At 35.3% G+C, this 26,273-nt stretch overlaps 1 protein-coding gene across 1 annotated transcript in view; it reads left to right on the top strand.

The window, feature by feature from the left end:
- Positions 1–26,273, top strand: part of LOC107506457 (A-kinase anchor protein 17B) — a 145,926-nt gene that overhangs the window by 76,550 nt on the left and 43,103 nt on the right. The window contains exon 2 of the mRNA XM_016137156.2: positions 8,052–8,196. The gene's annotated coding sequence lies outside the window, so the exon portion shown is untranslated. The remainder of the gene's footprint in view (positions 1–8,051; positions 8,197–26,273) is intronic.

Here is a 26,273-nt window from a genome sequence, read left to right as displayed (position 1 = left end):
ACTCCACAAGAACACCACTAAAAACAATAAGCAAATACAGTAAAGTCTCTGGATACAAAATCAATGTTCAAAAATTCATAGCATTCCTATACTCTAATAACAAACTGTCAGAAAAAGAAGTAGAAAAAATAATTCCTTTTGCAATTGCAAAAAAAGAATAAAATACCTAGGAATAAATTTAATGTAACATGTGAAGGGCCTGTATAATGAAAACGATAAGACTCTTAAAAGAAATCGAAGCAGATACAAAGAAATGGAAAGATATTCTGTGTTCTTGGATTGGAAGAATCAACATAGTTAAAATGACCATATTACCTAAAGCATTATACAGATTTAATGCAATCTCCATCAAAATCGCATCAACTTTTTTTTTTTTAAAGAAAGAGAACACAAAAATCATCAGATTTGTATGGAAGCATGAAAGACCCTGAATTGCCAAAGCCATCCTGAGGAAAAAGAATGAAGCTGGAGGCATTATTCTGCCCAACTTCAAATTATATATACTACAAAGTGACAGTAATCAAAACGGCATGGTATTGACAGCCAAATAGACATATGGACCAGTGAAACAGAATCAAAAGTCAAGAAGTATACCCATATTTATATGGGCAAATAATTTTCGACAAAAAAAAGCAAAAAAACATACAGTGGAGAAAGGAAAGCCTCTTCAATAAATGGTACTGGGAAAACTGGAAAGCCAACTGCAAAAGAATGAAACTAGACTTTTGTCTATCACCACACACCAAAATTAACTCAAAATGGATTAAGGACCTGAATATAAGACCTGAAACAATAAAATGCATTGATGAAAACATAGGATCTAAACTCAAGGACCTTGGACTTAAAGAGGATTTTATGAGTTTGACCTCAAAGGCAAAAGAACTAAAAGCTAAAATAAATGAATGAGACTACATATAACCAAAAAATCTTCTGCTCAGCTAAAGAAACCATCAACAAAGTAAAGAGACAACCATCCGAATAGGAGAATATATTTGCAAGCAATGCCTCCAATAAGGGCCTAATATCCAAAATACACAAAGAACTCATACAACTCAATAACAACAAAAAAAAACACAAATGATTCAATCAAAAAATGACAGAGGACCTGAACAGACACTTCTCCCTAGAGGACATACAAAAGGCCAACAAACATATGAAAAGATGCTCAACGTCGCTAGCTATTAGGGAAATGCAAATCAAAACCACAATCAGATACTATTTCATATCTGTTAGAATAGCTATAATCAACAGAACAAGTAATAACAAATGCTGGAGAAGATGTGGAGAAAAAGGAACCCTCATACACTGCTGTTGGGATTGCGAATTGTTACAGCCACTATGGAAAACAGTATGGCGGTTCCTCAAAAAAACTAAGAATTGATCTACCATATGAACCAGCAATCCCTCTACTGGGTATTTACCCCAGAGACTTTATATTAACCTAAAAGCAACAAATGAACAGGACAAACAAACAGAGACTCATAGACATGGACTATAGACTAGTGTTTCGGAGGGTGGGGAATGGGGGAGGAGGGGGTAGGTAGATGGTTAAAGGGCATCAAATATAGGAGGGTAGGGAGATGGTGAAGTGGGTAAAAGGGATCAAATATATGGTATCTGAAGGAAACTGGATCTTGAGTGGTAAACACAATAGAATATACAAATGTCAAATCATAATGTACTCCTGAAAGTTATATAATTGTATTAATGACTGTTACCCCAATAAACTTAATTAAAAATAAAGATATCGCCTTGATGGACCTAGAGGGTATTGTGCTAGATGAAGTAAGCCAGATAAAGAAAGACAAATACCACAAGATTTCACGTACATGTGGAATCTAAAGAACAAAATTAAGCAACAACAAAAACAAAATCAAATTCATAGATACAGAAAGCCAATTGGCAGGGGGAAGGAGGGATGGATAGTGAGAAAAGGCTAAGGGTTTAAGAAATATAAATGAATAGTTCTAAAATAATCATGGAGTTATAAAGTGTAGCATAAGGAAAATAGTCCACAATGTTGTAATAAATATGTAAGGAGGAAGAGGAGTACTGGATTTAATGAGGTGACCACATGAGCTCTAATCAGTATGCAGTACAACTGAAACTAATATATTATTGTATGCCAACTATAATTGAAGAAAAACTCATCGAATTGTACAATGTAAATATAAGCAACTAATTGTCTACCATATATTTAATAAAAATAATATACAACCAACAAAAAGAAGAAAGGCCTTACAAGGGTATATCTGCAAGTTAATATTAGGTTATTTTTCTAAATTTTCTGATCTTTGTAATAATTGTCAGCTTTTATAAATTTGCAATATATTGTGATTTTTTCTCATATTGCATAAATATTCTCTTGTGTACCTAATATTGTATCCTTTTTCTTAACAGAGAACACCCCAAATTGTATAATCTTCAGGCTACATAAAGCCTAGATCTACCCCTGCCCATATCCAGTCATTTAGCAAATGCTGTTGGCTGTTTCTTCCACATATGCATAGAGTCTGAGCATGTCTCACCACCTTCACTGTCAACATGCTGGCCTCAGCTACCATCATTTTCTGCCTGGAATATTGTGATAGCCTCCTGATTTTCCTTCCTGCTTCCTGCTTTGCCCTCATTCAGTCTAATCTCAACACAGTAGCCAGAGTGATCCTTTTAAACTGAAGTCACATTAGGTCCCTATTCAAAACTCTCCAATGATTTTCATCCTTACTCAGAGTAAAATCCAAATTGCTTTCTATGGACTTCAGAGACCTACATGATCTATGCTCCTTTATATCTCTCTGACCTCCTTTCCTACTCCTGTCCCCTAATTACCTCCATTTCAGTCACGCTGGCTTTTTTGTTGTTCCTTGCACATGCCAAACCTACTTCTGCCTTGGGATCTTGGTCTTGGCTATTCCCTCTGCCTGGAACTCTTTTCTTTTGGATATTTCCATAACTAGCTCCATTTCTTTCAGTTCTCTGTTTAGAAGTCACTTTATCAGTGAGGTCTTCCTTGTATACAATTACAATTTCCCTATCACTCATCATTTCTCTTCTCTGTCTTATTTTTCTCCGTATGATTTATCACCATCGACATAATATATACTTCCCCTTTCATTTGTTTCTTTTCTTTCTCCCCCATTAGAAGTAAGCTTCACAAGGGAAAGGATATTGTTTTGGTCACAAATGTATTCTCAGCATCTAGACATGTGTTTGACATATAGCAGGTATTCAATAAATATCTGTTAAATGAATAAATGTAAAATAAATCCTATATCCTAACTTAAGGAGTGGGATTGGAGGGTGATCTTCCCATTCTTCTTTTTGTTTTAAAAATTGTTTATTTTTAAAATTGTGGCTAAAATATACATAACACAAAATTTACCATTTTAACCATTTTTAATCATACAGTTGATTAACATTAAGTATATGCACTTTGCTATGCAACTATCACTAACATACATCCATAAAACATTTTTTATCTTGCAATACTGAGACTCTGTACCCTCTTTCTTCTTTAAACTTAGGTTAATGCCTGAATTTCTGATAATAAACATTTATTGTTATGATATTAAGAAGTCATTTCCATTTTGGGAGCAGACTAATAGAAAAATTATATTCATTTTATAAAATGATAATTGAGAAATAACTGTGTTCCAATTCCTTGAATAGATTAAGTGTGAAGCTGTCCAGCTTCGAAAATGATTCATTAATGTGTTCCTCTGTGAGCTTGAATATTCAGTACCAGCTGTTCTCCTCATTAATATTTGAATTTAATATTTTACCTTAAGAAAGCTGATATCAAAAGAATAGTAAATATTTAACTACTTATGGTAATATTTTAATTTCACATTTTTCTTTACCCAGAGTTTAACTAACAATACTGTTGCAGTTGTGCAATGTCATTATACAGTGAAGGGAGGGAGGAAAGTGGCATGTATTGAGACCCTATTAAGTGCCAGGTGCTTGGTAGATATGCAAAATGGCCTCTACCTCCTCAGACCCCATTCAAATGCACTCTCTGCTAACTTTCACCATCTCCTTTTAATGGAAATGTTCTTGACAAGATTGCCAATTACTTATCTGTCACTAAATTCCAATAGATAATTTTCAGTCTTTGTTTGCTTGACCTCCTATTTAGCAGTCAGCATAGATGATTATACTCTTTTTATCAAAACCCCATCTTTCTTTGGTTCACTGTCAGAGCTTTCTGATTCTACTTCCTAAATATTTGTATTGTCATTCCACTTCTCTCCATACCCCTGCTACTACCCTGATTAGTCTGAGACACCTTCGCTTCTTGCCTAGGCTAGTCCAGTAGCCTCTTTTAAAAACACATTTTATTGTATGATAATTTTTCCTCAGCTTTATTGAAGTATAATTGACAAAATTGTAAGATGTTTATAGTTTACAACATGATGATTTGATATACATATACACTGTGAAAGGATTCCCCCTGTGTTGGCTTTTTTTTTTCTTCTGGTGAGAACATTTAAGTTCTATTCTCAGCAAATTCAATTATACAACAATGTTATCAACTATAGTCCAATACCTTCTTAATTGGTCTCTTTGCTTCTAGTCTCTCCTATCTGTCCCCACTTCCCCACCAATCCATTTTCTATACCACTGCCAATGATGTCTCCAAACTATGATCATACCACTCACTTGGTTATATATAACTCCTCAATGGATTTTCTTTGCTCTGAAGTTTGGTATCCTTACTCTGGTCTATTGAGCCCTTCATCCTTTGGTTCCTGCCTGCTTTTGCAGACATAGCTTGGGCCGCTTTCCTTTTTCATCTTTTTCCTTGAGATGTCTTTGAGTTCCTGAATAAGGCACACATTCTTTCATCTCTGGATCTTTGTGCATACTCATCCTTCTGTGTGGACCACTCTTAATTTGTTTATTCATTCATTTATTCAACGAATATTTATTAAGTGCCTACTAGGTGCCAGGCACTATTCTAAATATTGAGGGTACAGTAACAAGTAAAATAAAGATTCTCGTGCTTATGAGCTTACATTCTAGAAGGAGGAGAGAGATGAAAAATAATAAATAAGTAAACTGCTTAGGGTTTTATAAAGCGATAAGTGCTGTAGGAAAAAATAAAAAGTAGAGAGAAGGGTCAACAGGATCGAGAGTGCAGAGGAGGGTGGGTGAAATTATTAATGGGGAGGTCAAGGTAAGCCTCATTGAGAGCGTGATATTTAAGCAAAGACTTGAAAGAGATGAGAGAAAAAACCATATGGATGTCCAAAAAAAGAACTTTCCAGGGAGAGGAAGAAGCTAGTTGAAGCCTGTGAAGGGGAATTTTTGTGGGGTATGTTTGAGGAACAGCAAGGAGGATGGTATGGCTGAAGAGGAGTAAGTGAGTGAAAGCATGGCAAGAGACGGCGCCAAAGAAGCCGCCCAAGGCTAGATCATGAAGGGCAGGCAGGCTGATTTATGGAGTATGTTTTTTTCTCTGAGAGACACATGAAGCTATTGGAGGATTTTGAACAGAATAATTATATAATCTTATTTATTTTATGAAAATGCTATGTTGAGAATAGACTATAGGGAGAAGATGATGGGGAGGAAGCAAGGAGACTAATTAGGAAGCTATTGCAATAATCCAAGTGAAAGATGATGGTGGCTTGGGCCAGAGTAGTAGCAATTGAGGTGGGGAGAAGGGATTGTGACAGCATAGCCATCTGAACTTACTGGTTGAATATAGAGCATGAGTAGGGCCATACTCTATATGTAGAGCTTGAAGCATATATAATTTGTGGGGTCTTATTTTTTAAAAAATATAAAATTAAGTGTAAAAGTGAGTACAGTAGTCCTCATTTATCTATGGGGGATATATTCCAAAACCCTCAGTGGATGCCTGAAATAGATAGTTACCGAACTCCATATATACTATATTTTTCTCTATACATACATATCTATGATAAAGTTCAATTTATAGCGAACACAGTAAGAGATCAACAACAATAACTGATAATAAAATATTGTAATAAAAATACTGTAATAAAAGTTATGTGAATGTGTCATTATTAAGTAAAGTGAGGTTTACTTGAACACAAGCACTGAGATACTATGACAGTCAATGTAATAACTGGATGGCTACTAAGTGACTAATGGGCAGGGAGCATAACTAGTGTAGATACTCTGGACAAAGGGATGATTCACGTCTTAGATGAAATGGGGTGGGACAGCATGAAATTTCATCACACTACTCAGAATAACATGCAGTTTAAAACTTATGAATTGTTTGTTTCTGGAATTTTCCATTTAATATTTTGGACCATGTGTAACTGAAACCATGGGAAGGATAACCACGGATAAGGGGTGACTATTGTAGTATTTTGAAGTTTCTAAAAGGTTTTCACATAATGACACAAGCATCAACATAAATTGAAAATATGAAAGCAGGAATTATAGGCCATCTCCAGAGGACTGTATAAGCGATACTGAGTAGAGAGGAAAAGGGACAACTGCCACGGAAAGGAAATGACTGCTCCTTTCCCTGAAAAAATTGGTGAATGCTCACAACCTTTAAGTTTTAGCTTGAAAGCAAGCCACGGGAAATTAAGACGTGGACATCTTTGGGGGACCATTATTCTGCCCACCATGATTTCCCATCTCTACTTTGTAGAGGCTGTTTCTCTTAACCATCCACAGACACCTTTCCCTGTGGCATCTCCCATATTACACCTCCCATATTAACAGGCCTCCTGTTTATATTCCGAGTACAGTTATAAAAGAAATTTTTGGCTTTGGAATTTGTTGTTTTTCTGTTTTGCCTTTAATCAGATCAGATGCACCTCAGATTAAAAAGAGACTATCTCAGTCTTCACTGGTAAAGTTTTTTTTTTATCCCAAATGTAAACTAGCAGACCCCTGGAGGGCTCCTTTCAGTCCTGAGATATCTGGGTCTAATTTGCAATAGACTTTAAGGAATGAAGCCATCAGTGTTTTGAAGTGGCCTGTCACTGTGAGCTCACACAAGTCAATCAGGCCCTTGGTCTCCACCACCCTCAGTTTGCCCCTCCCGCAGTCCTCCCAGTAAAGAGCAAGTCCAATTTTCCAGTTTCTCATGCAAAAACGTTCCTTTCACTTCTAACCTCTAAATCATCAACAAATCCGTTGACTCTATTTGCAACATATATTCCGAACCTAACCACTTCTTAGATCTCCACCGCTAGCACCTTGATCTAAGCCACCATTACCTTTCTCCTTAATCACTGCATTAGCCTCATATTTGGTCTTCCTTTTTTCATCCTTGCCTTTCTTCAGTTAATTTTAGACACAGCAGCCACAGTGACCTTAAAATGTACTTTAGATCATCATGTCACTCCCCTTATAACTTTCTGGTAGCTCCTCATCTTGTTCTGATAAGGTAAAATTATGGCCCACAAGCCTCTACATAGTCTGGCTCCCAAGTCCCACTCTAACCTCATCATCTACTACTCTTCCTCTCCCTCCCTAAGTCCCAGACTACAGGCCTCCTTTCTCCTCCTTGAACAAGATAGATAGGCTCTTACCTCAGTTCCTTTGCACTTACTGTTCCCTCTGTTAGAATGCTCTTCCCTCAAATATCTGCATGGCTCCTCTCTCACATCCTTCGGACCTTTACTTAAAGGTTTCTTTTTCAACAAGTCCTTTTCTTGCAACTATTTCTAAAATTGCAATGCTCCCTCTAACACTCCCATCCCCCTTCCTAGCTTCATCAAATATATATATTTGGTTAATTATCTACCTCATCTCCTGCAACGTAAATTCTGAAAAGGCAGAGATTTTTTCATTCAATCCATCAGTGCTTTAAACTGCTTGTCATAATAAATGTTAATAAATATTTGTTAGATAAATGAATAAATAAATTTTACATGTTCCTGACAACCCCTTCCCCCACTAACTATTCTCTCACCCACTTCCGGCATCACAAACTTCCACCCCTTTCATTGAGACAAGAGTTCACTTTGCATTTAAAAAGATGTCCCAAGAGATTAGCCCCACCCCCACTAAGGGAGTTTCAGGTATTCTAATCAGAAAATGATCATTCTTGGCAGATATCCTGGTTTGAGGGACAGATGGACCTGGATATGAATACTGGCTCTACCACTTGGTAGCTGTGTGTAAGACCCAAGGCAAGTCGCTTCACTGTGGAGAGTGAGAATGTTATCTGCAATCACAGGCTTGCTTGGAGGACTGAAAGTAAGTATACATTTCTTGTGCCAAGTGCAGTGGGTGGCCCAAAGATGGGAGCATACTATACACACTGCTCCGCAATTTGTGATACCTTCAGAAATCAGTTTTGTACACATATCCTTATCTACTTACTGGTCCTTTAATCTCCATAAGATAAACTTCCAAAATGGGGTTACTGGCCACAGTGGTGTTTTTTAAAAAAAGTAAATAAATAGTGTCAGATTATTGTCTTAAAAAGGTTGTAACAATTCATACTCCTACCAGCTATGTCTGAGAATGACTGTTTCCCCACACCTTTAGTAGTACCAGATGTTATCAATCTTTTTCATTTTTGCCTATCTGTTGGGAGAAAACAGCACCTCATTGTACTAATTTTCATTTCCTTTATCACTTGTAAAATTGAACATCTTTTCATACGTATATTATCATTCGCATGTCCTCTTCTGTGATTGCCTTTCCTTTGTCCAGTGGTCTACTGAATCATTTGTATTTTTCTTATTAATTTATAGTTTGGGGGTATGGAGAGTGACTGCTAATAGGTGCAAGTTTTTTGGGGGGGGGTGTGATTAAAATGTTCTAAAATTAGATTACAATGATAATTACACAAGTCTATAAATATACTAAAAAGCTTCGAATTTACACTTTAAACCAGTGAACTTTATGGTATATAAATTCTGTCTCAGTAAAGCTGTAAAAGTATTTGGAAAGGTGATTTTAATGTTGGCATCAAAATTGCCTTTTATGAAATTATCATATTTTATTTAGTCATCTCCAAATGCTTCTAATTATTTCCAATATTTCACTCATAAAAATTGTGATGAAAATCTTTGTAAATAAATCTCTGCTTTTTTTTTACAATACATTCTTAGATGGGAATTACTGGGAGAAAAGATATGATTTTTTTAAGGGAGAAATATGATTTCCAGTAAAAAATAGAAAAATAGTTGACAGTGATTCCATGTCAATCTGAATATTTTAGAGTTTTCTCAAGTTCAGAATGTCATATTCAATACTTGGAAACTGTGGTTTGCCTTGTCCTTCCTACTACAGTGACACCAAGTACCATTGTAAATCGGTGGTAGAGAACAATTTCAGTTTTGGTCACACAAAAATATATAGTGTCCTTCTCTCTTTATCACCAGTTGTTTAATTGTTATAGATTGAGCGCTAGAAAAACAAGAGAAGAAACTAAATTGTTTTCCCTGGCTCAAATCCATGGGGAATAAAGGCTAATTTTAGAGTAATTTCTGGCAGAAGCAGAAAGCAGGGCCTATGTGGTTTCATCTGCTACTGTTTCATACTAACATATGCTGGAGAAAATGCAATAATAATAAGAGTAATGATAATAATAATAATAATAATGATGATGATGATGATGATGATGATAGACACCGTTGATTGGTAACCATAAGGCCTTTCTTTGGACAAAAAAAGAACTTATCTTCTTTGTTAATTGTGGCAAGTACTAAGAAAGAAATTCACCTAGAAGGATCGTGGAGGAAAGGGCTTTTATTTCCTATCTATTCTCTGAACCCACTCAACCCATATCCTTTCTCCATGATCAAATCTTTAGATTTAGCTGGGCAAATTGCTTGATGATGCTTGCTTTAATAATTTCCAGGACATACTTAAGAGAAGAGGTTCTGTGCTATAATGGGAAGTTTACTGGGCTAGCAACAAGAATCCTGGATTTTAGTCCTGACTGCCATTTATCTATTATATGACTTTAGGAAAATCATGTGCCCTGTGTGGATCTCAATTTCAATCTCTAGTTGGATGCTAAGGGCCCTTCTAATTCTGATATGCTATGGTTTTAAGGAACAATAGAGTGAAAAGTCTTCTATTAAGGAGTAGAACAGGAAACAGATTTGGGAGTTGAGGTCAGAAGAGAGAAACTGAGTCATATCAGAAATCTACTTTTATCTAGGATATGTTAAGTTCTTAAGGTCATCATTAAAAAATACATTTGAGACTGCACAACTCTATGCATTTATTAAAATCACAGAATCGTATGCATACAAAGCTGGATTTTGTAATGTGTAAACTATATTTCAAAAAAGCCTTACAAACAAACATTTGATTGTCATTTTATCTCCAGATAATCATGATACGGTATATGAAATCACGTGAATTGAGAATCTGCTCATTTACTTGCATACATGAAAATGAGTGAGAGCAAAGGTACATCTTAATAATCTTGGGAATTTTGTTGGCTCAGAGAAGCTGCCAGGTCCCAGAGAGACTGATGGAGCTAAAATGTCTGTGGTCGCAAGGGAAGCAGCAACTATTGATTTCACTGACTAAACCTGTAATTATGGAACACAATGCTTAGTTACATTAATTAGAAGGGAGTAAGAGAGTGGAGCTGGAAGCCCTGATGGCAGAAGAGATAAAAAGTGGAGGTCAATATTTCCTAAGGTGTGGCTAGAGCATGCAGGAAGTGGAAAGAGAAGCTGAAAAGTAGTTGGAGGCAGAAACCAGTTTGAAAGTCTCTAAAGATATAAGACTTATTACCTTGGGTTGCATATATAATAAATAAAATCATACATGTAAAAATACTTTAAAAATTGTAAAACACTATATAAAATATTTTTAATGAGTAATAAGGTACATAGTAAAAATATAGATGGTATAAAAAAATGGTATAAAGAGATAGACGGTAAAAAGTAAGTTTCCTTCCCACCCTTGTCACACACTTGTTCTTCCCAGAAGCATCCACCATTCCAATTTTTTGTGAATCCCTCTGAAAATATTCTATCATGGTATGCATATGCAAATATGTGTGTATGTGTCTAATTTCAAAACGATAAGATATTATTCACACTGCTTTCTTGTTTGTATCATTTCCACTTAAAATATGCCCTGGAAATCTTTCTGTATATTGATTTGCTTTATTTTTGTTTAACATCTATATACTATTTCCTTGTACTGCAATTTACTTAACAAGTCCCCTTTGAAGGACATTAATTTTGTTTCAATGGTCTATTTTCTTAAATTCAACACTGAACATCAACAAAATCAGCACCCAACAAGCTACTGATGAAGGTTTTGGATATTGTATTTTGATTGCTAAATATGTCAATTTATTTTTATTTATATTTTTTTTAGTAAGAGTAATAATCTCAGTGTACCCAATACATTTTTTAAAAACCTGTACTTTATTTCTTTATTTTTATTCTAATTAATTAATTATTTATTTTAATCGAAGAAATGATTTAAATAATTCCCTCTTGTATGCCTCCCTCTCCTGCCTCTGCTCTGGTAAACACTACTCCATTGTCCATGTCCATGAGTCTCTATTTGTTTGACCTGTTCATTTGTTCTTTTAGGATTATATTCCACATATAAGTGATATCATATGATTTTCTACTTTTTCTGTCTGGCTTATTTCGCTTAGCATGATTATCTCGAGGTCCAACCATGTTGTCACAAATGGCAGTATTTCATCTCTTCTTATGGCTCAGTGAGATTCCATTGTATATATGTAACACAGCTTCTTTATCCAATCATCTATTGTAGGACATTTTGGTTGCTTCCATGTCCTGGCCACTGTAAATAATGCTGCTATGAACATCGGTGTGCAAATATCTTTTTGGATATGGGTTTTCGAGCCTTCGGGGTAAATACTTAGTAGAAGGATTGCTGGTTCATATGGTAGATCAATTGTTAGTTTTTTGAGGAACTTCCATACTGTTTTCCATAGTGGCTGTACCAATTTGCAGTCCCAACAGCAGTGTATGAGGGTTCCTATTTCTCTGTATCTTCTCCAGCATTTGTTCCTACTTGTTCTGTTGATTATAGCTATTCTAACAGATGTGAGATGATATCTCACTGTGGTTTTGATTTGTATTTTCCTAATAGCTAGCAATGTTAAGCATCTTTTCATATATTTGTTGGCCTTTTGTATGTCCTCTAGGGAGAAGTGTCTGTTCAGGTCCTCTGCCATTTTTTGATTGGGTTGTTTCTTTTGTTGTTGTTGTTGAGTTGTATGAGTTCTTTATGTATTTTGGATATTAGGCCCTTATCAGAGGCATTGCTTGCAAATATATTTTCCTATTCGGGTGGTTGTCTCTTTGCCTTGTTGATGGTTTCTTTAGCTGAGCAGAAGATTTTTAGTTTGATCTAGTCTCATTCATTTATTTGTGCTTTTACTTACCTTGCCTTTGAGGTCAAATTTATAAAATCCTCTTTAAGTCTAAGGTCGATGAGTTTAGTTCCTATGTATTCTTCTATGTATTTTATTGTTTCAGGTCTTATATTCAGGTACTTAATCCATTTTGAGTTAACTTTGGTGTGTGGTGATAGACAACAGACTAGTTTCATTCTTTTGCAGGTGGCTTTCCAGTTGTTTCAGCACCATTTATTGAAGAAGCTTTGCCCATATAAATATGGGTTTACTTCTGGACTCTTGATTCTATTCCACTGGGCCGTGTGTCTGTTTGGCTGCCAATACTATGCCATTTTGATTACTGTCACTTTGTAATATAATTTGAAGTCGAGCGGAGTGATGCCTCCAGCCTAGTTCTTTTTTCTCAGGATGGCTTTGGCAATTTAGGCTCTTTTGTGCTTCCATACAAATTTGATGATTTTTTTGTTCTATTTCTTAAAAAAAAAAAGTTGATGTGATTTTGATGGAGATTGCATTAAATCTGTATAATGCTTTAGGTAATATGGTCATTTTAACTATGTTGATTCTTCCAATCCAAGAACACAGAATATCTTTCCATTTCTTTGTATCTGCTTCGATTTCTTTTAATAGAGTCTTATCGTTTTCATTATACAGGCCCTTCACATGTTACATTAAATTTATTCCTAGGTATTTTATTCTTTTTTTGCAATTGCAAAAGGAATTATTTTTTCTACTTCTTTTTCTGACAGCTTGTTATTAGAGTATAGGAATGCTATGAATTTTTGAACATTGATTTTGTATTCAGAGACTTTACTGTATTTGCTGACTCTTTCTAGTAGTGTTCTTGTGGAGTCTTTAGGGTATTTTAGATAGAGAATCATGTCATCTGCAAATAGTGACAGTTTGACTTCTTTGTTTCCTATTTGGATGCCTTTTATATCTTTCTCTTGCCCGATTGCACTCGCTAGGACCTCCGATGTTATATTGAATAACAGTGGCAATAGTGGACAGTTTTGCCTTGTTCATGATCTTAGAGGAAAGGTTTTTAGTTTTTCATCATTAAGTATAATATTGTCTGAGGGTTTGTCACAGATAGCCTTTATTATATTAAGGTATTTATTTACCTTCTAAACCAATTTTGTTAAGTGTTTTGATCATAAGTGGAGGCTGTATCTCGTCAAAGGCTTTTTCTGCATCTATTGATATGATCACATGTTTCTTCTTTTTTAATTTGTTTATATGGTTTATCACATTAATCAATTTGCATATGTTGAACCATCTATCCCTGTGCCCCTGGGATGAAGCCCACTTGTTTGTGGTTTATAATCTTTTTAATATGTTGCTGTATTCGGTTCGCTAGTAGCTTTTTTTTTTTAAGGATTTTTTGCATCTGTGTTCATGAGTGATATTGGTCTGTAGTTTTATTTTTTTGTATTACCTTTATCAGGTTTAGGTATCAGAATAATATTGGCCTCATAAAATAAATTGGGAAGTATTGCCACCTCTTTGATGTTTTGGAAGATTTTGAGGAGAAAAGGTATTAAATCTTCTTTGAATGTTTGGTAGAATTCACTGGTGAAGCCATCTGATCCTGGACGTTCACTTTTTGGTAGTTTTTTGATGATTGTTTCAATTTCCATACTGCTAATCAGTCTATTTAGATTTTCCAATTATTCTTGATTCGGTCTGGGAAGGTTGCATTTTTCTAAGTACTGGTCCATTTTTTCTAGTTTATTAAATTTGGTGTTATATACTTTTTTATAGTATTCAGGCATGATCCTTTGTATTTCGGCAATGTCAGTTGTAATTTCACCTCTTTCATCCCTGATTTGTTTATTTGTGTCCTCTCTTTTTTTTTCTTTAGTGAGTCTAGCTAGAGGTTTGTCAATTTTATTAACCTTCTCAGAGAACCAGCTCTTTGTTGCATATATTTTTTCTATTTGTTCTTTTGTTTTCAATTTCATTTAGTTCTGTTCTAATTTTGAAGATTTCTTTCCTTCTGCTGATTTTAGGCTGCTTTTGTTCCTTCATTCCTAGTTTTTTTTCAGATGAAGAGTTTGGTCGTGTATTTGGGCTTGTTCTTTTGTTTTTGGAGGTAGGCCTGTAATGATACGAACTCTCCTCTTATGACCGCTTTCGCGATGTCCCACAGGTTTTGATATGTTGTATTATCATTATTATTTGTTGCTATGTATCACTTGATCTCTTGAAATACTTTCCACCCTTTAATTTTGAGTCTGTATTTGTCTTTGGAGCTGAGATATGTCTCCTAGAGGTAGCATAAGATTGGATTTTGTTTTTTTGATCGATTCTGCAACTCTGTGCCCTTTTATTGGTGAATTAAGTTCATTTTCATTTAGAATGATTATTGAAATATGAAGTCTTTTTATAGCCATTTTGTCTTTTTCTTTCTGTTAGCTCGGTATTTCCATTGCTTCCTTGTCCATGGTTTTTGGTTTTATTTATTTTGGTTGTTTTTTGGGGGGGGGTTTGCCTCTGGTTCTTGTTTCATATTATATATTTCAGTTATGAATCTTTGGTGTGGGGTTACCATTATAAATATGTAAAGGATATATATATATATATATATATATATATATATATATATATATACAGTCGTTTGTTTTCTTCTAAGCTTGTCTTCTCTCCATTCCCCGTTGTGAATTTGCATCTTTGAATCCTCCCTTTATCAGTCATTTTTGTCTCAGTTTGTCCCTATGTATACTGAACGTTCATTACCATCTTGTTATAACAATTCACTTCTTATTATTTAAGCTATAATGCCTTGCTCTTAATAAGGATTGCACTCCTCTGCTTCTATTTGCCTGATAGTCACTTTACTCCAAATTATGTATTTTTGTTATTTTTATTATTTTGTTTTAAGTGAGCTGACTCCCTTCAGAATTTTCTTTAGTGCAGGCCTCATAGTGGAGAATTCTCTCAAATTTTGTATGTCTGGAAATGCCTTAATTTCGCCTTTATATCTAAAGGAGATCTTAGCTGGATACATTATTTTAGGCTGATAGTTCCTTTCACTTAATAGTGTAAATATTTGGTTCTATTCCTTTCTGGCTTGTAAAGTCTGTGCTGAGAAGTCCCATGGTAATCTAATGGGTTTTCCTTTATAAGTTACCATCTTTTCCCTGGCTGCCCTGAGAATTCTATTTTTTGTCTTTAATTTTCGAGAACTATAATGCAATGTGTCTTAGTGAAGGCCTTTTTGGGTTGAGATAATTGGGCGTTCTGTTGACTTCTTGAATTCCAAGTTCCAGCACATTCCTGAGATTTGGGACATTCTCATCAACTATTTGTCTGAAAATGCTTTCTAGTCTTCGCTCCTTTTCCTCACCTTCGGTAATGCCCATTAGTCTTATGTTTCCTCTCCTGATGGTATCAGCTAGTTCTTGAACTTCTCTTTCATTATTTTTTATTCTTCAGTTTCTCTCTTCTTCCTTATGATTTATTTCTAGATTTCTGTCTTCGATATCACTGATTCTTTCCCCTATTTAGTCGACTCTATTTCCCAAGCTTGCTATTTCATTTTTCAACTCTTGCAGCGTGTTCTTCATCTTCAGAATATCTATTCTGTTCTTCTTAAGGGTTTCAATCTCCTTGCTCTGCTCATCTAGTTGGCTTTTTTCTTTTATTCCTGAAATTGTTGATATGATTTGTTTTGGATCGCATTGATTTTTTTCAGAAGTACCATCCTGAACTCGCTGTCTTTTAAGTAGCACATTTCTATCTGTAAGCTTATTTTCTGGAGATTTTTCTCTTTCATTCTGAGATGCCTTGTCACCTTGGTTGTTCATGGTGTTTAATGGACTTTCTCTGTCTGGTCATTAATGAAAGTGTATTCTGTTGTTTTTCCAGAAAGAAGATTTATTAAATAAAGGTCTCTCTTTAGCCTTTTGCAAAGAAGGCGCTATTCTTTTGGTTCCAGAAGGTGGCGTCTAAGCCCCTTGGATCCCTAGACGTTTCTGTAGCATTCGTTCAGACTGCCCTGGGGCTCTGCTGTGACTAGTTTCAGAGGGTATGGGGGAGGGGCCCTCTGCATCAGAGGCTGGGGGCTGGGAACTAGGGGATAAGGGGCTGCAGCTTAGCCTCTGTTAGACCTGTGCCAGTAAAAATCAGCTATTGTTCTATGCAGTTCTGCCCTGATAATTGTGCCTTGTAGCTGGCCGGCCACAGCTCACAGCTTTCCAAGGCAGAACTGTTTAGAGAACTCGCCTCAAACTTGTGCTCCTTCTGCCCTCCCCCTCCTCCTGCAGGGAGCTCCAGAGTCTGCGAGAGGTAGCTTCAGTTCGTCAGCCTTTGCTCAGATTCTCCTGGGGCTCCGTGATGATCGGTCTCCGGTGGTATGGAGAGAGGGGCCCTCTGGGTTAGGGGTTGGGAGCTGCAGCTCAGCCTTGGTTTTGCAACCCAGGCAGGTAAAAATCAGCTGTTGTTTCTCTGTGGTCCCACTCCGCTTCTCCGCTTTCTGCCCTAATAACAGGGCCCTCAGGTTGGCTGGATACAAGCCCTGGCACTTCCGGCAGAGTTGTTCAGGAAAGTTGCTGTGCCTCCACCCCTCCCCCTCCTCCTACAGGGAGCTCTGGCGCCTGCGAGAGGCAGCTTCTTTATTACTCCCAGTCTACCACCCTACACCCGGGGTTCTGACCTGTGGTAGCTCGCTCATATGTGCAGATTCCATGCTCAGACATGCTGGTGTGCACTTTTGGTGATTTTTTTTTTGAGTTTTAGATGTTCAGTTCATTGTTGTTACAAGGGGAAAGATCTAAGGATGTCTCTCACTCCGCCATGTTTCCGTGGAATCCTCCTCGCCTCCCCCCCCCCCCCGCCAGTTCTTCTTAATTCAGTCTAGAAAGGTTGTATTTTTCCAAGAACTGGTCCATTTCTTCTAGGTTATTATATTTGGTGTTATATACTTTTTCATAGTATTCTTGTATAATCTTTTGTATTTCTACAGTTTCTATAGAAATTTCCCCTCTTTCATCCCTGATTTTATTTGTGTCCTTTCTATTTTTTCTTTAGTGAGTCTAGCCAGGGGTTTGTCAATTTTATTAACCTTCTCAGAAAACCAGCTTTGTAGCATTTATTTTTTCTATTGTTCTTTTGCTTTAAATTTCATTTATTTCTGCTCTAATTTTGAAGATTTCTTTTCTTCTGCTGAGTTTAGGCTTCCTTTGTTCTTCCTTTTCTAGTTTTTTAAGATGAAACATCAGGTTGTGTATTTGGGCTCATTCTTGTTTTTGGAAATAGGCCTGTAAAGATATGAACTTTCCTCTTATGACCGCTTTTGCCATGTCCCACAAGTTTGATATGTTGTACTATCATTATCATTCGTTTCTGTGTATCTCTTAATCTCTCTTTCTATTTCTTCTCTAACTCAGTTGTTCTTCAGTAGCATGTTCTTTAATCTCCATGTATTTGTGTGTTTTCCTACTTTTTTTTATAGAGTTGATCTCTAGTTTAAATCATTATGATCAGATAGTATAGTTGGTATGATTTCAACCCTCTTATGTTTGTTGAGGCTATCTCTGTGTCCCAGTATGTTGTCGATACTTGAGAATGTTCCATGTGCACTGGAAAAGAATGTATAAGCAGCTCTGTAAATGTCAATTCTGTCCAGTTGGTCTAATGTGTCATTTAAGGATATTATTTCCTTATTGATTTTCCGTTTGGATGATCTGTCCACATCACACAGTGGGGTATTTAGGTCCCCTTCTATGATAGTGTTTTGTTCTGTTTCTCCCTTTAGTTCTGTTAGTAATTGCTTTACGTATTTCAGGGCTCCCTGATTGGGAGCATAGATATTAAGAAGTGTTATGTCTTCTTGATATATGATCCCCCTTATCATTATGAAGTGTCCCTCAGTGTCTTTCTTTACCTTTTTTATTTTGAAGCCTGTTTCATCTGATATTAGCAGTGCTACTCCTGCTTTTCTCTGAATGTCATTTGCTTGAAATATCATTTTCTACCCTTCCACTGTGAGTCTATATTTGTCTTTGGAGCCTAGATGTATCTCCTGGAGGCAGCATATATTTAGGTTTGGTTTTTTGATTCAATTTGCAACTCTGTGCCTTTTTATTAGTGACTTCAGTCCATTCATGTTTAGGGTGATTATTGTAATATAAGGTCTTCTTATAGCCATTTTATCTTTTGCTTTCTGGTAGCTCAGTGTCTCCATTGCTTCTTTGTCCTTTTTCTGTTTCCTTTATTTTGGTTGGGTTTTGTGGATTTTCCCTCTGTTCCTTCTTGTTTTCTGTAATATACGTCTGTTCTGAATCTTTGGTGTGTGGTTACCATTACAAATATGTAAAGGATAGTTACACACACACACACACAGAGCCATGCATTTTCTTCTGCATGTGACTTATCTCCATTCCTGTTTGCAAATTTGCATCTTTGTATCCTCACCTTTTCATTCATTGTTATCTCAATTTGTCCCTATGTATGCTAACATTCATTATTATCTTGCTATAGCAAATCTCTTATTGTTAAAGCTTATAATGCCCTGTTCTTAGTAAGGGTTGCATCCTCTGCTTCTATATCCTGATAGTCACCTTACTCCTAATTATGTTTTTTTATTGTCATTTTGTTTTAGTTGAGCTGACCCCTTGCAGTATTTTCTGAAAAGCAGGCCTCGTAGTGATGAGCTCCCTCAATTTTTGTATGTCTGAAAAGGTTTTAACTCCTCCTTCATATTTAAGGGAGAATTTAGTGAAAGGATGAAAAATGATATTTCAAGCAAATGACATTCAGAGAAAAGCGGGAGTAGCACTGCTAATATCATATGAAACAGGCTTCAAAATAAAAAAGGTAAAGAAAGACACTGAGGGACACTTCATAATGATAAGGGGGATCATATATCAAGAAGACATAACACTTCTTAATATCTATGCTCCCAATCAGGGAGCTCTGAAATACGTAAAGCAATTACTAACAGAACTAAAGGGAGAAACAGAACAAAACACTATCATAGAAGGGGACCTAAATACCCCACTGTCAGATGTGGACAGATCATCCAAACGGAAAATCAATAAGGAAATAATATCCTTAAATGACACATTAGACCAACTGGACAGAATTGACATTTACAGAGCTGCTTATACATTCTTTTCCAGTGCACATGGAACATTCTCAAGTATCGACAACATACTGGGACACAGAGATAGCCTCAACAAACATAAGAGGGTTGAAATCATACCAACTATACTATCTGATCATAATGATTTAAACTAGAGATCAACTCTATAAAAAAAAGTAGGAAAACACACAAATACATGGAGATTAAAGAACATGCTACTGAAGAACAACTGAGTTAGAGAAGAAATAGAAAGAGAGATTAAGAGATACACAGAAACGAATGATAATGATAGTACAACATATCAAACTTGTGGGACATGGCAAAAGCGGTCATAAGAGGAAAGTTCATATCTTTACAGGCCTATTTCCAAAAACAAGAATGAGCCCAAATACACAACCTGATGTTTCATCTTAAAAAACTAGAAAAGGAAGAACAAAGGAAGCCTAAACTCAGCAGAAGAAAAGAAATCTTCAAAATTAGAGCAGAAATAAATGAAATTGAAAACAAAAGAACAAATAGAGAAAATATATGCAACAAAGAGCTGGTTCTCTGAGAAGGTTTATAAAATTGACAAACCCCTGGCTAGACTCACTAAAGAAAAAAAGAGAAGACACAGATAAACAAAATCAGGACTAAAAGAGGGGAAATGATGACAGACACTGCAGAAATACAAAGGATCATACAAGATTATTATAAAAATGTATATAACACCAAATTCAATAACCTAGAAGAAATGGACAAGTTCTTAGAAATATACAACCTTCCCAGAGCAAATCAAGAAGAACTGGAACATCTAAATAGACCGATCAGCAGTATGGAAATTGAAACAATCATCAAAAAACTACCAAAAGTAAAAGTCCAGGACCAGATGGCTTCACCAGTGAATTCTACCAAACATTCAAAGAAGATTTAATACCTTTTCTCCTCAAAATCTTCCAAAACATCAAAGAGATGGCAATATTTCCCAACTTATTTTATGAGGCCCAATATTATTCTGATACCTAAACCTGATAAAGGTAATTCAAAAAAAGAAAACTACAGACCAACATCTTTCATGAACACAGATGCAAAAATCCTAAATAAGATACTAGTGACTCAAATACTGCAACATATTAAAAAGATTATAAACCACGATCAAGTGGGCTTCGTCTCAGGGGCACAGGGATGGTTCAACATATGCAACTTGTTAATGTGATACACCACATAAACAAATTAAAAAAGAAGAATCATATTACCATGTCAATAGATGCAGAAAAAAGCCTTCGATGAGATACAGCCTCCACTTATGATCAAAACACTTAACGAAATCGGTTTAGAAGGTAAATAAATACCTTAACATAATAAAGGCTACCTGTGACAAACCCTGAGCCAACATTCTACTTAATGGTGAAAAACTAAAACCTTTCCTCTAAGATCACGAACAAGACAAGGTTGTACAGTATCGCCATTGTTATTCAATATAACATTGGAGGTCCTAATGAGTGCAATCAGGCAAGAGAAAGATATAAAAGGCATCAAAATAGGAAATGAAGTCATTCTGTCACTGTTTGCAGATGTCATGATTCTCTATATAGAAAACCCTAAAGACTCCACAAGAACACTACTAGAAACAATAAGCAAATACAGTAAAGTCTCTGAATACAAAATCAATGTTCGAAATTCATAACTTTCCTATACTCTAACAACAAACTGTCAGAAAAAGAAGTGGAAAAAATCATTCTTTTTGCAATTGTAAAAAAAAAAAATACCTAGAAATAATTCTACCAAAACACGTGAAGGACCCATATAATAAAAAGTATAAGATGCTGTTAAAAGAAATAGAAGAAGATACAAAGAAATAGAAAGATATTCCATGTTCTTGGATTGGAAGAATCAACATAGTTAAAATGACCATATTACCTAAAGCATTATACAGATTTAATGCAATTGTATCAAATCTCATCCACATTTTTTAAAGAAATTGAACAAAAAATCGCCAGATTTGTGTGGAAGCACAAAAAACACTGAATTGTCAAATCCATCCTGAGGAAAAAGAATGAAGCTGGCATCATTCTGCCCAACTTCAAATTATACTACAAAGTGACAGTAATCAAAACGGCATGGTATTGGCAACCAAACAGACACATGGTCCAGTGGAACAGAATCGAGAGTCCAGAAGTAAACCCGTATTTATATGGGTAAATAATTTTCGTCAAAAAAGTGAAGAACATACAGTGGAGAAAGAAAAGCCTCTTCAATAAATAGTGCTGGGAAAACTGGAAAGTCACCTGAAAATGAATGAGACTAGATTGTTGTCTATCACCACACACCAAAATTAACTCAAAATGGATTAAGGACCTGAATATAAGACCTGAAACAATAAAATGCATAGAAGAATATATAGGAACTAAACTCAAGGACCTTGGACTTAAAGAGGATTTTATGAATTTGATCTCAAAGGTAAGGGAAGTAAAAGCTAAAGTAAATGAATGGGACTACATCAAACTAAAAATCTTCTGCTCAGCAAAAGAAACTGTCAATAAGTTAGAGATAACCGTGTGAATTGGAAAATATATTTGCGAGCAACGCTTCCAATAAGGGCCTAATATACAAATATACAAATAACTCATATGTCAATAACAACAACAAAAAATGATCCAATCAAAAAATGGGCAGAGAACCTGAACAGACACTTCTCCCTAGATGACGTACAAATGGCCAACATATATTGACAGATGCTCAACATTGCTAGCTATTAGGGAAATGGAAATGGAAACCACAGTGAGATCCCATCTCACACCTGTTAGAATAGCTATAATCAACAGGACAATTAATAACAAATGCTGTATAGGATGCAAAGGATAAGGAGCCTCATGCACTGCTGGTGTATCTGCACATTGGTTAAAACTACTATGGTAAACAGTATGGAGGTTTCTCTAAAAATTAAGAATTGATCTACCATATGATCCAGTATCCCTCTACTGCATATTTATCCCAGCGACCTGAAACTCATATCCAAAATGATATCTGCACACCGATGTCAGTAGCAGCATTATTCATTGGTGGCCAGGACGTTGAAGCAACCGAAGTGTCCTATGACAGATGATTGGTGAAAGAAGCAGTGGTACATATATACAATAGAATCTTAGCCATAAGAAGAGATGAAATACTGCTGTTTGTGACATAGATGGACCTCGAGAAAATCATGCTAAGCGAAATGAGCCAGACAGAAAAAGTTGAAAATCACATGATAGCACTTATATGTGGGATATAAATGTAAAAGCAACAAATGAACAAGACAAACAAACTGAGACTCATTGACTGGACAATAGACTTTGGTTACCAGAGGAGAGGGGGGAGGGTGGAGGTTGGAGGGTGGAGGGTGGAAGTAGATGGGTAAGGGGGATCAAATATGTAGTGACAGAAAGAAATCTAACCATGGGAGGTGAACACACAGTGTGTGTGTGTGTGTGTGTGTGTACACACATATACATACATACATAGATATACATACATACAGGTGAAATTTATTGGATTTCATTCACCAATGTCACCATAAAAATAAATCAATAAATCAATAAATATAAATTTACTTCCAATAGTTCAGGAAAAAGGAATATGCACATATATTGAAAGGAAATGATCAATCAAATTACATTTGGGCTTACTGAGTGAAAGAAAATATGGGTGTTATTTACAACTTTTTTGTAAGCAGGAAACTATTTTATAACAAGTCACCAAAACGCATATACTCCTTTTCTTGGGAATCCTTCTACTAAAAAGTACCCAACATTATATACACATATTTATACATGAATGTTCATTACAGCATTATTTGAAATACCTGAAGACCAAACTCCAACAAACTGTCCATTGATAGGGGTTTTTTCCATACCACAAAACCCTGCATAGCTGCTAAAAAATGAGGAATAAATCACTCTCTTCCCAATTAGGATGACAACTATAAAACAACAAACAAGTGTTGGCCAGGATGTGGAGAAATTGAAACATTTGTACACTGTTCGTGAAAATGTAAAATCGTGGCAGCTGCTGTGGAAAACAGTATAGCGGTTCCTTTAAAAACTTAAAAGTAGAGCTATTATATGATCTAGCAATATCACTTCTGGGCCAATATCCAAAAGAACTGAAAGAAGGCTTTCAAAGAGATGTGTATACCCATGTTCACAGCAGCAGTATTCACAATAGTCGGGAGGTGGAAGCAACCTAAATGTCCACAGATGGATGAATGGATAAATAAAATGTGATAATGGATAAAAAATGGATAAATAAATATGATGAAATGTTTTTCAGCCTTAAAAAAGAAAGAAATTCTGTCACATACTATGACGTGGATGAAACGTGAGGACGTTATGTTAGGTGAAGTAAACCAGTCGAAAAGACAAATACTGTATGATTCCATTTACATATGAGTTATCTAAATTAGTTAAATTCATAGACAGAAAGCAGAATAATGGCACCAGAGGTTGGGGGTGGAGGAAAAAAGGAAATTTTTAAAGGGAAACTATGGAGTTTCATATTTGCCAGACAAAAAAGTTCTGGAGATCTATTTCACAACAATGTGAATATACTTAGCACTTTTGAACTGTACACTTAGAAATGGCTAAAATGACAAATTTTATGTTCTGTGTTTTTTACCACAAAAAAAGTAAATCTGGATATTTCTGCTAGAGAATGATCTTCAAGAGGGATCATTAAGTGAAAAAACAAGGTGAAAAAGTATATATGTATATTATGATTCTGTGTGGGTGCATTGTGTATGTTTAAAAGATACATGTTTGCATTTGCTTTTAAATTTCTGGAAGGAAGCATAAGAAGCTGTTAACAGTGGTTAATTCTAGGAATAAGGCTGGGGTTAAAGAGGGGAAAAACTAGGCATACTTCTGCATTTTACTTTTTATTTTAAAATCCTCTGTACTGTTTTTTTTAAAAAAATAACATGAATATATTATATTTACAATAAATGTTTAACATTTTAAATAGTGGCTAATATTGAGTGCTTAAAATGTTCTAAGCACTTAAATGGAGTAGTTAATTAAATCTTGAAAATAACTCTATGAGGTAGGTCCTTTCTTAGTATTATGGCCATCTTATAGGTGGGAAACTGAGTCTCAGAGGGGTTAAGTAACTTGGCCAAGTTCACAGTTGGTAAGTCCTCCTTGAGTCAAACTCAGGCAATCTGACTCTACTATTTGAACCACTACTCTATGCTGTCTGTAAAAACAAGTCACCCTGTTCTTTTGCTAAAGATATATATATATATTTATATATACACACACATTATAAACACAATACACGCTCATGTATTGTGAATAAAATGTACTATGTAAATAAAAAATGTAAATAAAATGTAAATAAAAAAGCTAGAGTACAGGTGAAAATCTAACACCCTCAATACTGTAGCTAAAGAACAACCTGTTAACCTTTTGGTAGGCAATCTAATCTTTAGTATATGCACTATTTTCTAGCCCAGTCGAGATTATATAGTATATACAATTTTGTATTCCACTTTTCTTCCTCTCCATATAATGTCATTTTTCTTTTGAAGCATCTCATCTTAACTCCTTATAGAAATAGTCCCAGATTCATTTTAGAGAGGAGGCAGAGTGATAAATCCTTGGAAAAGAAAAGCATGGAAAAAATGGGAAGAGAAAAGTATGGGTCTGAAATTACGAAGAAATGGCTTCCATTTACTTGTTCACAACTGTGAAAATCTAGATTCTATTTTTCCTTCTTTCTATATGTGCATTATATTTTACATATTAATATTTAGATAGTTTTGTTGGGGTAAGTATGCTTAAGTGACTGTGTCTGGAAAACAGTAGAACATTTTGGAAAATTTTCTAGGAATCCAATTTTAGGAAAGCCAAAAGTAAATTGTTGCTGTTTTAAGTTACTAAAAAAGAGATAATAATGGTGAGTAGAGTAGTATTAGTATGTTAGATATGAAGAATAGAGATTCTCTAGCCCAATTCCCTTTAATGTTACAGATGGAGAAACTGAGCCCTTGAGAAGTGAAATAAATCACTATAAACCACATAGTTTCTGAAGAAAGAGCCTAAGCTAAATATAAGTTGTTTCCTGATTGCCAGGCCATTATTTTATAAACTTCCAAAACCCTTTTAAATCAATATTGACCCTTATAATAACTCAGTTAAGTAGATTGTGTTATTTATTCTGACTTTAGAGCCATTTACTGAAAAAAAAAAAAAAAAACGATTATATGTCTGTAAGCCAAATGATTCTACTGCAATTAAACATGTTTTTAATCACTCCAAAAAGAACAGACTATTAAGTGGGTTTATTATCTTAGGAATTAGCTTTCAGGTTCTTGGCGACCATTTAAAGATCACCACTTTTCCCTTGGCATCTTAATTCCTTTTACATTAGGCAATAAAACTTGTATTTGCTTAGTAAAATTAAGAAAGTATGGAGTCATTAAATTAGTTGCCTCTCAGTGCTCCTCTAGGCAAATGAATGAGTTGGAGAGGGAGTGTGTCACCACTGGATCTGCATAAAGTATTAGAATATATCCATTTGTCTGTTGGTTTTTCCCTACAAATGACTTCCTCAGGCTTTTAATTTCTTATCTTCCCTTTTGCTATATGGAGTAAGTAGGGATGTGCAACAAATTTCCTTATGCAATTAATTGTAGTAATTATTGTCTGAATATGATAAAATACTTTGCAAAGCAGACTTTAATTAAGGTTTACATAGAAGATTCTTTAATCAGTAAAGAAAGTGAATGGAATTTTTAGTTCAAAATTTGAATTGAAGTGGTTTATATTATAGACCTAGGGAATTGGTAAAGTTTGGAGTTCAAGGCTTCTTATCGTTCCTTTCTTAGATTTTCTTTCCTTGTAATATTCA

The sequence above is a fragment of the Rousettus aegyptiacus genome, unplaced genomic scaffold, assembly GCF_014176215.1.
Source record: "Rousettus aegyptiacus isolate mRouAeg1 unplaced genomic scaffold, mRouAeg1.p scaffold_m13_p_9, whole genome shotgun sequence".
Classification (NCBI taxonomy): domain Eukaryota; kingdom Metazoa; phylum Chordata; class Mammalia; order Chiroptera; family Pteropodidae; genus Rousettus; species Rousettus aegyptiacus.
This window is presented reverse-complemented; position numbering and strand designations above follow the sequence as displayed.